The following is a 19,766-nucleotide window of genomic DNA, read 5'->3' on the forward strand; positions in this document are numbered from 1 at the left end:
AATTTGACGTTTTATTGGGGTGCGGACAACCTTACTCTACGCAATGCAAAAATTTGTTTTCCAAAATAATGTAAACCGTAGAAGTTTTTAGCCTTACCAATTCGCAAAACTCAGTAATTTATTATAGATAGAAGATAGATATGAAAGTTGGAACAAATTACTATACACCATTTTTTCCAAATTTCAAACTGTCATTATGATAGTATTTCCCATGATTCTTATTCAACTTAAAAAGTCCATTTTTACGGAATCAACACTGTTGCGATATTTGGATGTTACCCTCTGTGTTTTGTTGAGGCACCCACATCTTATCACATACGGTACCCGGGATACGGTACACCTGCTATAAATGTTGTACATCATTCTAGATCATCTTTTTACTTTTGCTATATGTTATCAAGCTCTGTGAAGATGAAACTTTGTTTTAGTTTGAATAAAGATAAAAAGAATAAACTTAAATTTGAACTTGAATTGCATCTTGCTTACGTGTGACCTTAAAAAATTTAAATGGAGTTTATATTCACAGCAACTGATGACCTAGTCCAATGTATTAAAATACACATGCATGATGAGTGCATGGATACACTGTGCTAACCATTAGTCCATGAAGTCACCTGTTGCAGCAAGCCCAGCCTACCATAAATGTATAAAATAATAAAATGGTAAATCAGACATGCGTAGAACTATGTATTCATGCAACTGATAGTGACTTTATATGCTATGTGTCGTTATTTTCAGCTCTCATACAAACAGCTAAATGCAGTAATTTAGTTTTGTGGAAGACATTCACACTGTTGGGCGTTGCTCACTTTCACCAGATATACCTGCCAGGAAAGGACACTTGGGGAACTGGACTCTTTTAACACACGGGTAAGTTTGCCCTTTATTTATTTTATTTTTAAAAACAATAATTAACTTCTTGATATCTACACTGTAATTTATGTAGAGAATTTGGGGAAAAGGTTGACTTCCGTTGTTCTCCACAAATGAAAAACTTGCAGAATAGTTTCAAAACTTATGTTAACAAACATATCTGTACATACTGTGGTTATTGCTTAGTGGTTTTACATATATTCTACTGAATATGACATAACCAATGTGCGTAACAAGTGTAATATAGTTAATGTTACATTTTTGTCCAAAACGTTATGCTTAAAATAATTACTGTACCGTTTGGACCTAGCCCTTCAACTTTCATTATAATTTTGTGATGTTTCATTATTTTACAATAGATATGTACATGTAAATATGTGGGAGGAGAGGTGTGTGAGTGTGACCTCATCTGCAGGTAGTTAACCAAAAACAACTTTTTGCCAATTGTGACACAGGCTACCCACCCTCTACTTTCTTCACTAATTAGCACTAACCCGTCTGGTACATCCCTTTAGCAGGGCGGGGCGGGCAACAAAAATTACCTGCGACCAAACCACTCTGAGCTTAGGGTTAAAGAGGAGTATTTAAGGTTGTATGGTTTTATTTAGGACAAATTGGCTGTTGACACCAATTATTCAATGTTAAACTCCCAAAATGGAAATCATTCTATTAAGTGAAACACAAGCTTCATTAAAGCACAATGAGTTTGATATCAATGTTAATGTTGCCACTATGAATATGAAAAAGCTAGAGTATATGACTTTGACCCAGCAGTTTATGTATTTGTGTGGGTGAACAACAGTTGATTATGTAAAGCATTCATTAGGAGCATTGATGTGTGAATGTAAAAAGGGTGTATCACAAATAGTGACGGGCCAATGATTCCATTTATACCTTGCCAGACTATCAAACCAGAGGTCCCTGATCAAACATTAGATAATGTTATGTTGTATTAGATTATGTAGCGCATGTAACTGAAGACTTTTCAAGAAGTAGCTCAACCATTATAAATATGCATAGATAACTTTAAAACTATTAGTCTAATTAACTATTTGGTATTTGAAAACACCAGGTAAAAGCAAATTTAGTTATGGTAATTTTGACACCTCATTTGTTACAATTGGTTGAATATTGTGAATATGAATAAAAAATTTAGGTCTTTTTGGAAATTTCATGTATATCTTCAATATGATACGTCAAAATTTTCATATGGTGGTTGGCTTTTCCTCTTTTTTTTACCGACTTTGAAAGTCCAGTTTCAAATTGTGCGCAACCGATCAATTTCCCTGACTTTCACTCCTCTATTGACCAAACCTTCAATTTATGCACACCACTGGTGTAATGTGGTAAAAGGGCACTGTACCAAACCATTTTATCAGTTGTGATTTTAACGCCAGTGATCAGTAGAGGCATTTGACTGGAAACTTGCTTTCAAATATTTTTTTACATGTGAAATAGAGGTAAATCAATTAGGCCTATATGCCAATTTAATGTTATCCCCTTTTATGGTAAGGTACGTTTTCCCACACATTTTCAAACTTGCTTTCATTTGAATTAAGTAAATGGTATATGATTTTGGTCAAATTTTAATTTTGTAATTCTTTTCCCAATATTTTTACATACTTTTAGTAACAACTGTCAAGGAGGTTTATTCTGATCATTTGAGCCGAAATAATGAGGTAAATTTAAGAAGCCCCTTTTTAACTGTCGAGCTCAATGGGGGAAATGGTGATTAAAACCGTGACTCCCCAGTTTTATTATAAAAGCTCTCAATTTTACTGTAATAGAGGCCCTGCATGCTTTATCGATTGGCTCCAAACAAAGGATTTGAACCTGTGTCCTTCACCGTAATCATGGCGCAGTGCAGGCCATTCAATCAAATGTTGTCATCAACCTATCTAATCATAGTGCAATTTTTGTTATGTGTGTGAGACGAACTGTCGCGGTAGATTGCAATCATGCTTTTGTTGAATGCATTTGAGTAGTCCTCCATATTAACGGTATGATATGTCATATGCACAGCCTCTATTAAATCACTTCAGGCTTAGTCTTTCACATGGTATTGTTGGTACACCATTGGGCATTTTAAAAAATCATGCAAAAAGTAGAAATTCAAGAAAAATTGAGGGCGTTACTGTGGATCAAATCACACATTATGACTTTAACATATACTTAGTGTGCTTTAAATGATTTCCATTTTGGGATTTACATTGACTTGGTGAAAGTAGTTAAAAATCAATTGATCCTAAGGGGCCATCCATAATTTTCGCCATTTTCACTTACGTACAAAGCGTACATAACTTTTTACCCCCCTCCCTCCCTCGAGTTACGTACAAATAAAATGGCGAAGGATTTCCACGAGTACTAATAGCGAAATTGAGAAGTTGGATTGGGGTTAGAGTTTAGGTTTAGGGTTCGATTAGGTTTAGGGTTAGGGTTAGTGTTCCAGGAGGACAGCTTGACAGTTGGTTCTTTATTAATTTTTTTACAGGTGAGTTGAGAAATGCTGAGATAAACTTCCTTTAAACCATATTTTCATGAAAACGAGAGCCATCAATAAATTGAAATAGCTTAAAATGTATAGTCTGAATCTAAACTAAATGACTAATGCACCCCAAAATCTGCTGAACATCCCAGTACTGTCTTTTCCACTAAGAGCCCCAGGGATCACATCATTTATAGGGGGAACCAGGAAGACATCCCTTGGTGTGCGGCAATTAAATATATGGGTTTCATGTCTTTTATCGCAACAGTGACAATCCACACTTGAGCCCTTGCTGCCATTGATCCTAGCACAGATAGAAAACACTTTTATTATTTGTATTTTGGCATGAAATAAATTAAGCATTTATGTCTAAAAGTGCATATTAGACTCAACAATAAAAATCATTGTTGGCATGTTATAGAAATTGTTAAAAAGAATTGAACAAGTCCATTTTCTTAGGTCAATTGGTTATGAGTTATGAATAAAATATTGGAAAATACCATAATTTTTCACTTTTATTTTTTTGTATTGCTCAAACAAATCGCCATTTTACTTACGTACACATGCCCAGAATTTTTACCCCCTCCCTCCCTCTTACGTACGCTTTGTACGTAAGTGAAAATGGCGAAAATTATGGACGGCCCCTAAATCAAACCATACAACCTTATTCATCTTTAGCCATAATACTGTTGAGAGTGGTTTAGACAGAGTCTGCTCATTAATTGATCCTAAATCAAACCATACAACCTTATTCATCTTTAGCCATAATACTGTTGAGAGTGGTTTAGTCAGAGTCTGCTCATTAATTGATCCTAAATCAAACCATACAATCTTATTCATCTTTAGCCATAATACTGTTGAGAGTGGTTTAGTCAGAGTCTGCTCATTAATTGATCCTAAATCAAACCATACAACCTTATTCATCTTTAGCCATAATACTGTTGAGAGTGGTTTAGTCAGAGTCTGCTCATTAATTGATCCTAAATCAAACCATACAACCTTATTCATCTTTAGCCATAATACTGTTGAGAGTGGTTTAGTCAGAGTCTGCTCATTAATTGATCCTAAATCAAACCATACAACCTTATTCATCTTTAGCCATAATACTGTTGAGAGTGGTTTAGTCAGAGTCTGCTCATTAATTGATCCTAAATCAAACCATACAATCTTATTCATCTTTAGCCATAATACTGTTGAGAGTGGTTTAGTCAGAGTCTGCTCATTAATTGATCCTAAATCAAACCATACAACCTTATTCATCTTTAGCCATAATACTGTTGAGAGTGGTTTAGTCAGAGTCTGCTCATTAATTGATCCTAAATCAAACCATACAACCTTATTCATCTTTAGCCATAATACTGTTGAGAGTGGTTTAGTCAGAGTCTGCTCATTAATTTTGCAAACATTGAACATTTGTCAACAAATTGTTCAATCATGCCATGAGTGTTTAATGACAAACTTGGAATAAGGTAGACAAAAAAAAAGGCTCGACCTTTCTGTAAGAGAATTGAGTATTTTTCTATATATTTTGAAAATTGCAATAAAACCCCCATGGACATTTTTATTGGGACACCCTATAAGTTAAAATTTTAGTACTGTACAGTCGATGTACTATGCATTGTCGTTACAGCGACACAACAAACACATCTTTCTTATTTTTAATTCTTGGAAATGGGCTTGAAACCTCTACTTTGTGTCAGGATAGGATAGTTGCTGCAACCCATATGTGCCACTTTATTTTAAACTAGGTATAAGAGGTATATTTGAGCCATTTAGTTACAGTTAGTTGCTTATTTAAGTTAGTTTACTTTTTAGTTTATTAAGTTTGTTTGTTTGTTTGTTAGTATTTGACATGGAAAGTGTTTTTATGCGGTTAAAGTTTTAATTACTGCTTCAAAGCAATGGTGCTTCATCTTTTGGAACAAGTTTGCAATAAGTTTGAAATATATCATACCAATAAATCTGAGAGGAAACTTAAAAAAGATTGATATTCTCAAGGTCCCATACATTATTAATGCTAACGCACCTTAATTGGCTATAACAATAAAAGTTATCCAACCCCCGCTATTCGTACCATGACACTATACGTGACACCATGTCCTATTCTGTGATTGCATTTTGCTCAAAAAAGTTTGATGTCAACAGAAATCCTATTTCAATAGAGAACCATTATATTCATTTTGCTTGATAGCACATTTTTCAAACTGTGTCGAAGATTGGGACTGCATAATAATGTTACAAAGTTCAACTTCTTTTAATGATTAGATTCAGTAAAAAGTTAAAACAAAGTTTTTGACATGATCCCTAGAATTTACTGTTGTTTATGGGTGAATCTGCGTAGACTTTGTGAAAAGAATATAATGTCATAAGCTTTTAGGCAAATCTTATGGGGAAAACTGGGTTAACCCAGTGCTAATTGGACCAGAATCCATTTCACATGCATCTATCTCCCAAAGCTCACACCAAAACATATCAAAAGTCCTGGTTAATCCAAGTAGTGGAACAGTGCCTAATTTGATTAAAATCCAAAATGGCTGCTTTTGCCGGGTCAAAATTTCAAAGTTGGTCAAATCTGGTCAAAATTATACCTGCGTACATTCTTCTCATCATAAGGAATCAGAAAAAGTATAGTTTGAACTATCTCAGGTGTACACTGCTTGAGTTATAGGCAAAACGGTAATTTTTTGCATTCCACAGGGGATAAAATTACACATTTTCGGATTTTGATAAAAATAGTCTCAGATTGTTCTGCTTCCAAAACATTTTAAATAAGAATAGTTTGTCATATCTCAGGTGGTTTAATTGTTATATATGGGTTACACTGCAAAAAACATCAAAGTCAATTGAGCCCTGTTTACCATAACCTGTTTTATGATGTTACCTATGCAACAAAACATCCAAATCAATGCAACTATTCTGATGACCCCATTTTATGTCGTCTGAAGGAGAGGCCTTATGGCAGCATTGTATAGTTGTGGGGTTGTATGCCCAGCAGTGGCGTAGCTGCGTGGGTCTTCATATTGGGGGGCACCAATCATGATTGGGGGAACCGGATCTGATTGGGGGGCGCAAACCATTTTTCTGCAATTTTCCTATGGGATTTTCTAAATTTTTAGATCGATGGGGGGGGGGGGGCACAGTCATGTTAGGGGTCAAATGAGGTCATTGTTGATTTAGATTCACTTGGATACCCTTTGAAAAACCAGACTTCAATGTCAACTTTACTTGATTACAATAATCTCTTGGTGGGGGCATCATATTGAAGATGTTTGGGTTCAAAGGTCATCTAGGGGTAAATTTTAAACTACAAGGGCTGGTTCAAATTTTAAAAATTGCTCCGATTGGGCTAAAAGTTGGTGAACATAAACCTGAGGAGGAGGGAACATGTTGAAAATCAACCAAATATCATTTGAGGTCAAAGGTCAAATTTTTAAACTGCTCTGATAGGGCTCAAAAGTTGAGGTAGAGGAAATCATGTTGCAAATCAAGCAGAGGTCATTCCAGGTCAAAAGTCATCTAGTGTCAAATTTTAAAATTGCTCTGCTTGGGCTCAAAGTTGGGCATAAACAGGAGGGGGAACATTTTACAAATCAAGAAGAGTTCGTTTATTTGAGGTAAAAGGTAATTTGTGTTAATTTTTGTTTACAATGGCTCCAATTGAGCTAAAATTTGGCAGAAATAAACTTGATGCCCACCAATATTCTGTGAATATAATGATTACAACAACAGAGAACCACGCAAGACAAGAACCTCAAATTTCTAGTGGCCCAATGACCCCCTACTGAAATAGTGACTTTCTATATCAAGCATATCTAGGCATTAACATTACAATGTACAATGCACACCAAGCAATAAAGCAGGCACATTATGTGACCCTCCACCATGAACCTGTTGTAAAGTCGGCCTTTGGCCAATTTTGTTTTATTTCATATTTAGAAAGTATATTTCATACGCTTTGAAATGACATATCATTTGCCTTTATACAATGTCCAGAAGCTGAGTTATGGTTGGTTGAACTTTGCAATTCATGCACATATGAATACAACTTCCATGCACATTTTACACTGTAACTCACATAAATCAAATTTTGCTGACTTCAATGAGGTTTGTGGTGGACGGTCACTTAATTGCACAAAAATATTTAACTCATCATGGCGTATGGGAATTGTAACCTCTCTTTAGGTACCAGAGCCAAATTTTTTTAATCTTTGGATTGACAGTCGATGCTGCATGCTTGGATGCTTGTTAATGAGCTATATAACTAATTAATCAGAAGTAATGGAAAATTCTTTGTAGGGGTTAGTTACTTCTTATGTAAATATTCTAAAACTGCCAAAAAGGACACTATTCCCCACATATGCATGTTGTTGTTTTTAAAAAACCTTGACTATATTTATATGTATTATTATGTGCTATTTATATGTATTATGTATGTGCTATATTTTTATATTGTATATTATTGTTTTGTCACTCATAAGCCAGAATTGGCTGGTCTCTATGTGAGAGTGTGACGTTAATAAAGATTAAACTAAAAAAACCAAAAACATGTTCATCTAAGGTAGATAAAATTCATTGATGAATTCATCTTATATAGATAGCACACATTTATTAATCTCAGGTAGATAGCACTCATTGATGAAGTCATCTTAGGTAGATAGCACACATTGATGAAGTCATCTTAGGTACTAGGTAGATAGCACTCATTGATGAAGTCATCTTAGGTAGATAGCACACATTGATGAAGTCATCTTAGGTACTAGGTAGATAGCACTCATTGATGAAGTCATCTTAAGGTTGGTCTGAACCCTGGAATTATGAAAACTTTCGGGCCTCATAACTGCTAAATTATTAGTCTAAATAATATAAAAGTATACATTTTTAGAATGGAAATGACGATGAATTAATCTGTGAGGTCCAATTTGGGTCATAATGCTCATTTTTGGAGAAAATCCCAAAAAAAGGTTATTTTGGCCCAAATTTTTTCGTGCAACGTAACAAAAAAAAAATGTTTGGCCAAAAATCTTTTTTTATTAATTTTTAAAAACTAGATAAAAATATCTAGGTAGATAGCACTTGTTGATTTTTTTGGCCAAACAATTTTTTTGTTACGTTGCACGAAAAAATTTGGGCCAAAAAACCCGTTTTTTGGGATTTTCAAAAAAAAAAAAGCATTTTGGCCCAAATTGGACCTCACAGATGAATTCAGTAAGTCATTTCCAGTCTAAAATGTATACTTTTATATTCTTTAGACTAATAATTTAGCAGTTATGAAGCCCGAAAGTTTCCATAATTCCAGGGTTAAGACCACCCTTTAGCAGGGAGCACTCATTGATGAAGTAATCTTAGGCAGATACCACTCATTGATGAAGTCATCTTAGGTAAATAGCGCTCATTGATGAAGTCATCTTAGGTAGATAGCACTCATTGATGAAGTCATCTTAGGTACTAGGTAGATAGCACTCATTGATGAAGCCATCTTAAGTAGGGAGCACTCATTGATGAAGTAATCTTAGGCAGATACCACTCATTGATGAAGTCATCTTAGGTAAATAGCACTCATTGATGAAGTCATCTTAGGTAGATAGCACTCATTGATGAAGTCATCTTAGGCAGATAGCACTCATTGGTGAAGTCATCTTAGGTAAATAGCACTCATTGATGAAGTCATCTTAGGTAGATAGCACTCATTGATGAAGTCATCTTAGGTAAATAGCACTTATTGATGAAGTCATCTTAGGTAGATAGCACTTGTTGATGAAGTAATCTTAGGTAGATAGCACTCATTGATGAAGTCATCTTAGGTAGATAGCACTCATTGATGAAGTCATCTTAAGTAGAGAGCACTCATTGATGAAGTCATCTTAGGTAGATAGCACTCATTGATGAAGTCATCTTAGGTAAATAGCACTCATTGAAGTCATCTTAAGTAGGGAGCACTCATTGATGAAGTCATCTTAGGTAGATAGCACTCATTGATGAAGTCATCTTAGGTAAATAGCACTCATTGATGAAGTCATCTTAAGTAGGGAACACTCATTGATAAAGTCATCTTAGGTAGAAAGCACTCATTGATGAAGTCATCTTAGGTATGAGGTAGATAGCACTCAAGTCATCTTAGGTAAATAGCACTCATTGATGAAGTCATCTTAGGCAGATATCACTCATTGATGAAGTCATCTTAGGTAAATAGCACTCATTGATGAAGTCATCTTAGGTAGATAGCACTCATTGATGAAGTCATCTTAGGTAAATAGCACTTATTGATGAAGTCATCTTAGGTAGATAGCACTTGTTGATGAAGTAATTCGTCGGGTGTATTACATAGTGACGGATGTTAAACTTTGTGAGAAAAAAGTTTTTGAGTTAGACGCGATCAAAGAGTACGCCGATTTGTGATCAACCATAGCAGAACACTGTCAAGTAAAATCCTCCAAAAGTTGCTGTATTTTAAAAAACTAGTATCTAAAGTATCTTGAAACATCTATCACACAAATGATTACAAAGTTATACGTCAGTATGTAAAAACGTGAAAACGTTGCACCCTAACATCCGTCACACATCCGTCACTATGTCTATTTACTAGTACTCACTCTCATGATATAGCTAATCGCACAAGCTGTAACTTCTTTTTACAAAACGCCAATGATTGTATTCAGTTTTTACCAATTTACACTGTATTATCTGTAAATTTGGAGCCGCCTCTAAACGCCTCTGAACATATTTTGATCATCTTTCAATAACCTACTCATTAAAAAGGATCATATTTTCATTTTTTATTACTTAATCATCCCTTTTATATTGTAAAGCTATGAAATAATGTCTCTAAATAATTATCGAATCAACTCGAACCATTAAAAATTTATTAAAAGTGATATTTTACTAAAATAATGATCCATTGAATATCTGCTCTACGTAAAAGTTTTTGGTTTATACCCAGTTATCAACATCCGTCAAGAAATCATGTAGGTTTCAATGAACAATATTGAATTATGTACGTTCAAATTGAAAAATAATGTTTTTACATAGTGACGGATGTGACAGATACGCCATACAATTTAGTTGTTTTTCCGAGTAAAGGCGTTTTACATAGTGACGGATGTTTAGATACGCCACTATGTAAAACGTCGGGTAATGAAATATATCAACATCCGTCATTTGCATAATTAATTAACTAATTAATTATGCAAACTTGAGCTTCAAATCTTGGTAATATTATACTACTCACTATTTAAAATACATTGGCCAATTTTCATAAAAATGACAAAAATCAACATACATCACTATGTAATACACCCGACGAATTGTAGGTAGATAGCACTCATTGATCAAGTCATCTTAGGTAGATAGCACTCATTGATGAAGTCATCTTAAGTAGAGAGCACTCATTGATGAAGTCATCTTAGGTAGATAGCACTCATTGATGAAGTCATCTTAGGTAGATAACATTTTTTGGGGATCGGGCATAACCTAGGTACTAGGTAGATAGCACTCATTGATGAAGTCATCTTAAGTAGGGAGCACTCATTGATGAAGTAATCTTAGGCAGATACCACTCATTGATGAAGTCATCTTAGGTAAATAGCACTCATTGATGAAGTCATCTTAGGTAGATAGCACTCATTGATGAAGTCATCTTAGGCAGATAGCACTCATTGATGAAGTCATCTTAGGTACTAGGTAGATAGCACTCATTGATGTCATCTTAAGTAGGGAGCACTCATTGATGAAGTAATCTTAGGCAGACACCACTCATTGATGAAGTCATCTTAGGTAGATAACATTTTTGGGGATCGGGCATAACCTAGGTACTAGGTAGATAGCACTCATTGATGAAGTCATCTTAAGTAGGGAGCACTCATTGATGAAGTCATCTTAGGTAGAAAGCACTCATTGATGAAGTCATCTTAGGTAGAAAGCACTCATTGATGAAGTCATCTTAGGTATTAGGTAGATAGCACTCAAGTCATCTTAGGTAAATAGCACTCATTGATGAAGTCATCTTAGGTAGATAGCACTCATTGATGAAGTCATCTTAGGCAGATATCACTCATTGATGAAGTCATCTTAGGTAAATAGCACTCATTGATGAAGTCATCTTAGGTAGATAGCACTCATTGATGAAGTCATCTTAGGTAAATAGCACTTATTGATGAAGTCATCTTAGGTAGATAGCACTTGTTGATGAAGTAATTGTAGGTAGATAGCACTCATTGATCAAGTCATCTTAGGTAGATAGCACTCATTGATGAAGTCATCTTAAGTAGAGAGCACTCATTGATGAAGTCATCTTAGGTACTAGGTAGATAGCACTCATTGATGAAGTCATCTTAAGTAGGGAGCACTCATTGATGAGGTAATCTTAGGCAGATACCACTCATTGATGAAGTCATCTTAGGTAAATAGCACTCATTGATGAAGTCATCTTAGGTAGATAGCACTCATTGATGTCATCTTAGGCAGATAACATTTTTGGGGATCGGGCATAACCTAGGTACTAGGTAGATAGCACTCATTGATGAAGTCATCTGAAGTAGGGAGCACTCATTGATGAAGTAATCTTAGGCTGATAACACTCATTGATGAAGTCATCTTAGGTAAATAGCGCTCATTGATGAAGTCGTCTTAGGTAGATAGCACTCATTGATGAAGTCATCTTAGGTACTAGGTAGATAGCACTCATTGATGTCATCTTAAGTAGAGAGCACTCATTGATGAAGTAATCTTAGGCAGATACCACTCATTGATGAAGTCATCTTAGGTAAATAGCACTCATTGATGAAGTCATCTTAAGTAGGGAGCACTCATTGATGAAGTCATCTTAGGTAGAAAGCACTCATTGATGAAGTCATATTAGGTATTAGGTAGATAGCACTCAAGTCATCTTAGGTAAATAGCACTCATTGATGAAGTCATCTTAGGTAGATAGCACTCATTGATAAAGTCATCTTAAGCAGATATCACTCATTGATGAAGTCATCTTAGGTAGATAGCACTCATTGATGAAGTCATCTTAAGTAGGGAGCACTCATTGATGAAGTCATCTTAGGTAGAAAGCACTCATTGATGAAGTCATCTTAGGTAGAAAGCACTCATTGATGAAGTCATCTTAGGTATTAGGTAGATAGCACTCAAGTCATCTTAGGTAAATAGCACTCATTGATGAAGTCATCTTAGGTAGATAGCACTCATTGATGAAGTCATCTTAGGCAGATATCACTCATTGATGAAGTCATCTTAGGTAAATAGCACTCATTGATGAAGTCATCTTAGGTAGATAGCACTCATTGATGAAGTCATCTTAGGTAAATAGCACTTATTGATGAAGTCATCTTAGGTAGATAGCACTTGTTGATGAAGTAATTGTAGGTAGATAGCACTCATTGATCAAGTCATCTTAGGTAGATAGCACTCATTGATGAAGTCATCTTAAGTAGAGAGCACTCATTGATGAAGTCATCTTAGGTACTAGGTAGATAGCACTCATTGATGAAGTCATCTTAAGTAGGGAGCACTCATTGATGAGGTAATCTTAGGCAGATACCACTCATTGATGAAGTCATCTTAGGTAAATAGCACTCATTGATGAAGTCATCTTAGGTAGATAGCACTCATTGATGTCATCTTAGGCAGATAACATTTTTGGGGATCGGGTATAACCTAGGTACTAGGTAGATAGCACTCATTGATGAAGTCATCTGAAGTAGGGAGCACTCATTGATGAAGTCATCTTAGGCTGATAACACTCATTGATGAAGTCATCTTAGGTAAATAGCGCTCATTGATGAAGTCATCTTAGGTAGATAGCACTCATTGATGAAGTCATCTTAGGTACTAGGTAGATAGCACTCATTGATGTCATCTTAAGTAGAGAGCACTCATTGATGAAGTAATCTTAGGCAGATACCACTCATTGATGAAGTCATCTTAGGCATATATCACTCATTGATGAAGTCATCTTAGGTAAATAGCACTCATTGATGAAGTCATCTTAGGTAGATAGCACTCATTGATGAAGTCATCTTAGGTAAATAGCACTTATTGATGAAGTCATCTTAGGTAGATAGCACTTGTTGATGAAGTAATTGTAGGTAGATAGCACTCATTGATCAAGTCATCTTAGGTAGATAGCACTCATTGATGAAGTCATCTTAAGTAGAGAGCACTCATTGATGAAGTCATCTTAGGTACTAGGTAGATAGCACTCATTGATGAAGTCATCTTAAGTAGGGAGCACTCATTGATGAGGTAATCTTAGGCAGATACGACTCATTGATGAAGTCATCTTAGGTAAATAGCACTCATTGATGAAGTCATCTTAGGTAGATAGCACTCATTGATGTCATCTTAGGCAGATAACATTTTTGGGGATCGGGCATAACCTAGGTACTAGGTAGATAGCACTCATTGATGAAGTCATCTGAAGTAGGGAGCACTCATTGATGAAGTCATCTTAGGCTGATAACACTCATTGATGAAGTCATCTTAGGTAAATAGCGCTCATTGATGAAGTCATCTTAGGTAGATAGCACTCATTGATGAAGTCATCTTAGGTACTAGGTAGATAGCACTCATTGATGTCATCTTAAGTAGAGAGCACTCATTGATGAAGTAATCTTAGGCAGATACCACTCATTGATGAAGTCATCTTAGGTAAATAGCACTCATTGATGAAGTCATCTTAAGTAGGGAGCACTCATTGATGAAGTCATCTTAGGTAGAAAGCACTCATTGATGAAGTCATCTTAGGTATTAGGTAGATAGCACTCAAGTCATCTTAGGTAAATAGCACTCATTGATGAAGTCATCTTAGGTAGATAGCACTCATTGATAAAGTCATCTTAAGCAGATATCACTCATTGATGAAGTCATCTTAGGTAAATAGCACTCATTGATGAAGTCGTCTTAGGTAGATAGCACTCATTGATGAAGTCATCTTAGGTAAATAGCACTTATTGATGAAGTCATCTTAGGTAGATAGCACTTGTTGGTGAAGTAATTGTAGGTAGATAGCACTCATTGATCAAGTCATCTTAGGTAGATAGCACTCATTGATGAAGTCATCTTAGGTATTAGGTAGATAGCACTCAAGTCATCTTAGGTAAATAGCACTCATTGATGAAGTCATCTTAGGTAGATAGCACTCATTGATGAAGTCATCTTAGGCAGATATCACTCATTGATGAAGTCATCTTAGGTAAATAGCACTCATTGATGAAGTCATCTTAGGTAGATAGCACTCATTGATGAAGTCATCTTAGGTAGATAGCACTTGTTGATGTAATTGTAGGTAAATAGCACTCATTGATGAAGTCATCTTAGGTAGATAGCACTCATTGATGAAGTCATCTTAGGTAAATAGCACTTATTGATGAAGTCATCTTAGGTAGATAGCACTTGTTGATGAAGTAATTGTAGGTAGATAGCACTCATTGATCAAGTCATCTTAGGTAGATAGCACTCATTGATGAAGTCATCTTAAGTAGAGAGCACTCATTGATGAAGTCATCTTAGGTACTAGGTAGATAGCACTCATTGATGAAGTCATCTTAAGTAGGGAGCACTCATTGATGAGGTAATCTTAGGCAGATACCACTCATTGATGAAGTCATCTTAGGTAAATAGCACTCATTGATGAAGTCATCTTAGGTAGATAGCACTCATTGATGTCATCTTAGGCAGATAACATTTTTGGGGATCGGGTATAACCTAGGTACTAGGTAGATAGCACTCATTGATGAAGTCATCTGAAGTAGGGAGCACTCATTGATGAAGTCATCTTAGGCTGATAACACTCATTGATGAAGTCATCTTAGGTAAATAGCGCTCATTGATGAAGTCATCTTAGGTAGATAGCACTCATTGATGAAGTCATCTTAGGTACTAGGTAGATAGCACTCATTGATGTCATCTTAAGTAGAGAGCACTCATTGATGAAGTAATCTTAGGCAGATACCACTCATTGATGAAGTCATCTTAGGCAGATATCACTCATTGATGAAGTCATCTTAGGTAAATAGCACTCATTGATGAAGTCATCTTAGGTAGATAGCACTCATTGATGAAGTCATCTTAGGTAAATAGCACTTATTGATGAAGTCATCTTAGGTAGATAGCACTTGTTGATGAAGTAATTGTAGGTAGATAGCACTCATTGATCAAGTCATCTTAGGTAGATAGCACTCATTGATGAAGTCATCTTAAGTAGAGAGCACTCATTGATGAAGTCATCTTAGGTACTAGGTAGATAGCACTCATTGATGAAGTCATCTTAAGTAGGGAGCACTCATTGATGAGGTAATCTTAGGCAGATACGACTCATTGATGAAGTCATCTTAGGTAAATAGCACTCATTGATGAAGTCATCTTAGGTAGATAGCACTCATTGATGAAGTAATCTTAGGCAGATACCACTCATTGATGAAGTCATCTTAGGTAAATAGCACTCATTGATGAAGTCATCTTAAGTAGGGAGCACTCATTGATGAAGTCATCTTAGGTAGAAAGCACTCATTGATGAAGTCATCTTAGGTATTAGGTAGATAGCACTCAAGTCATCTTAGGTAAATAGCACTCATTGATGAAGTCATCTTAGGTAGATAGCACTCATTGATAAAGTCATCTTAAGCAGATATCACTCATTGATGAAGTCATCTTAGGTAAATAGCACTCATTGATGAAGTCGTCTTAGGTAGATAGCACTCATTGATGAAGTCATCTTAGGTAAATAGCACTTATTGATGAAGTCATCTTAGGTAGATAGCACTTGTTGGTGAAGTAATTGTAGGTAGATAGCACTCATTGATCAAGTCATCTTAGGTAGATAGCACTCATTGATGAAGTCATCTTAGGTATTAGGTAGATAGCACTCAAGTCATCTTAGGTAAATAGCACTCATTGATGAAGTCATCTTAGGTAGATAGCACTCATTGATGAAGTCATCTTAGGCAGATATCACTCATTGATGAAGTCATCTTAGGTAAATAGCACTCATTGATGAAGTCATCTTAGGTAGATAGCACTCATTGATGAAGTCATCTTAGGTAGATAGCACTTGTTGATGTAATTGTAGGTAAATAGCACTCATTGATGAAGTCATCTTAGGTAGATAGCACTCATTGATGAAGTCATCTTAGGTAAATAGCACTTATTGATGAAGTCATCTTAGGTAGATAGCACTTGTTGATGAAGTAATTGTAGGTAGATAGCACTCATTGATCAAGTCATCTTAGGTAGATAGCACTCATTGATGAAGTCATCTTAAGTAGAGAGCACTCATTGATGAAGTCATCTTAGGTACTAGGTAGATAGCACTCATTGATGAAGTCATCTTAAGTAGGGAGCACTCATTGATGAGGTAATCTTAGGCAGATACCACTCATTGATGAAGTCATCTTAGGTAAATAGCACTCATTGATGAAGTCATCTTAGGTAGATAGCACTCATTGATGTCATCTTAGGCAGATAACATTTTTGGGGATCGGGTATAACCTAGGTACTAGGTAGATAGCACTCATTGATGAAGTCATCTGAAGTAGGGAGCACTCATTGATGAAGTCATCTTAGGCTGATAACACTCATTGATGAAGTCATCTTAGGTAAATAGCGCTCATTGATGAAGTCATCTTAGGTAGATAGCACTCATTGATGAAGTCATCTTAGGTACTAGGTAGATAGCACTCATTGATGTCATCTTAAGTAGAGAGCACTCATTGATGAAGTAATCTTAGGCAGATACCACTCATTGATGAAGTCATCTTAGGCAGATATCACTCATTGATGAAGTCATCTTAGGTAAATAGCACTCATTGATGAAGTCATCTTAGGTAGATAGCACTCATTGATGAAGTCATCTTAGGTAAATAGCACTTATTGATGAAGTCATCTTAGGTAGATAGCACTTGTTGATGAAGTAATTGTAGGTAGATAGCACTCATTGATCAAGTCATCTTAGGTAGATAGCACTCATTGATGAAGTCATCTTAAGTAGAGAGCACTCATTGATGAAGTCATCTTAGGTACTAGGTAGATAGCACTCATTGATGAAGTCATCTTAAGTAGGGAGCACTCATTGATGAGGTAATCTTAGGCAGATACGACTCATTGATGAAGTCATCTTAGGTAAATAGCACTCATTGATGAAGTCATCTTAGGTAGATAGCACTCATTGATGTCATCTTAGGCAGATAACATTTTTGGGGATCGGGCATAACCTAGGTACTAGGTAGATAGCACTCATTGATGAAGTCATCTGAAGTAGGGAGCACTCATTGATGAAGTCATCTTAGGCTGATAACACTCATTGATGAAGTCATCTTAGGTAAATAGCGCTCATTGATGAAGTCATCTTAGGTAGATAGCACTCATTGATGAAGTCATCTTAGGTACTAGGTAGATAGCACTCATTGATGTCATCTTAAGTAGAGAGCACTCATTGATGAAGTAATCTTAGGCAGATACCACTCATTGATGAAGTCATCTTAGGTAAATAGCACTCATTGATGAAGTCATCTTAAGTAGGGAGCACTCATTGATGAAGTCATCTTAGGTAGAAAGCACTCATTGATGAAGTCATCTTAGGTATTAGGTAGATAGCACTCAAGTCATCTTAGGTAAATAGCACTCATTGATGAAGTCATCTTAGGTAGATAGCACTCATTGATAAAGTCATCTTAAGCAGATATCACTCATTGATGAAGTCATCTTAGGTAAATAGCACTCATTGATGAAGTCGTCTTAGGTATATAGCACTCATTGATGAAGTCATCTTAGGTAAATAGCACTTATTGATGAAGTCATCTTAGGTAGATAGCACTTGTTGGTGAAGTAATTGTAGGTAGATAGCACTCATTGATCAAGTCATCTTAGGTAGATAGCACTCATTGATGAAGTCATCTTAGGCAGATATCACTCATTGATGAAGTCATCTTAGGTATTAGGTAGATAGCACTCAAGTCATCTTAGGTAAATAGCACTCATTGATGAAGTCATCTTAGGTAGATAGCACTCATTGATGAAGTCATCTTAGGCAGATATCACTCATTGATGAAGTCATCTTAGGTAAATAGCACTCATTGATGAAGTCATCTTAGGTAGATAGCACTCATTGATGAAGTCATCTTAGGTAGATAGCACTTGTTGATGTAATTGTAGGTAGATAGCACTCATTGATCAAGTCATCTTAGGTAGATAGCACTCATTGATGAAGTCATCTTAGGTAAATAGCACTCATTGATGAAGTCATCTTAGGTAGATAGCACTCATTGATGAAGTCATCTTAGGCAGATATCACTCATTGATGAAGTCATCTTAGGTAAATAGCACTCATTGATGAAGTCATCTTAGGTAGATAGCACTCATTGATGAAGTCATCTTAGGTAAATAGCACTTATTGATGAAGTCTTCTTAGGTAGATAGCACTTGTTGATGAAGTAATTGTAGGTAGATAGCACTCATTGATCAAGTCATCTTAGGTAGACAGCACTCATTGATGAAGTCATCTTAAGTAGAGAGCACTCATTGATGAAGTCATCTTAGGTAGATAGCACTCATTAATGAAGTCATCTTAGGTAGATAACATTGTTGGGGATCGGGCATAACCTAGGTACTAGGTAGATAGCACTCATTGATGAAGTCATCTTAAGTAGGGAGCACTCATTGATGAAGTAATCTTAGGCAGATACCACTCATTGACGAAGTCATCTTAGGTAAATAGCACTCATTGATGAAGTCATCTTAGGTAGATAGCACTCATTGATGAAGTCATCTTAGGCAGATAGCACTCATTGATGAAGTCATCTTAGGTACTATGTAGATAGCACTCATTGATGTCATCTTAAGTAGGGAGCACTCATTGATGAAGTAATCTTAGGCAGATACCACTCATTGATGAAGTCATCTTAGGTAAATAGCACTCATTGATGAAGTCATCTTAAGTAGGGAGCACTCATTGATGAGGTAATCTTAGGCAGATACCACTCATTGATGAAGTCATCTTAGGTAAATAGCACTCATTGATGAAGTCATCTTCGGTAGATAGCACTCATTGATGAAGTCATCTTAGGCAGATAGCACTCATTGATGAAGTCATCTTAGGTAAATAGCACTCATTGATGAAGTCATCTTAGGTAGATAGCACTCATTGATGAAGTCATCTTAGGTAAATGGCACTTATTGATGAAGTCATCTTAGGTAGATAGCACTTGTTGATGAAGTAATTGTAGGTAGATAGCACTCATTGATCAAGTCATCTTAAGTAGAGAGCACTCATTGATGAAGTCATCTTAGGTAGATAGCACTCATTGATGAAGTCATCTTAGGTAGATAACATTTTTGGGGATCGGGCATAACCTAGGTACTAGGTAGATAGCACTCATTGATGAAGTCATCTTAAGTAGGGAGCACTCATTGA

General features: G+C 35.9%; 1 protein-coding gene across 1 annotated transcript in view; it reads left to right on the top strand.

Annotated features, from left to right (window-relative positions):
- The first annotated feature begins 734 nt into the window (after positions 1-734).
- Positions 735-19,766, top strand: part of LOC140145015 (uncharacterized) — a 57,868-nt gene continuing 38,836 nt past the window's right edge. The window contains exon 1 of the mRNA XM_072166805.1: positions 735-870. The gene's annotated coding sequence lies outside the window, so the exon portion shown is untranslated. The remainder of the gene's footprint in view (positions 871-19,766) is intronic.

This window comes from Amphiura filiformis, unplaced genomic scaffold (assembly GCF_039555335.1).
Source record: "Amphiura filiformis unplaced genomic scaffold, Afil_fr2py scaffold_114, whole genome shotgun sequence".
Classification (NCBI taxonomy): Eukaryota; Metazoa; Echinodermata; class Ophiuroidea; order Amphilepidida; family Amphiuridae; genus Amphiura; species Amphiura filiformis.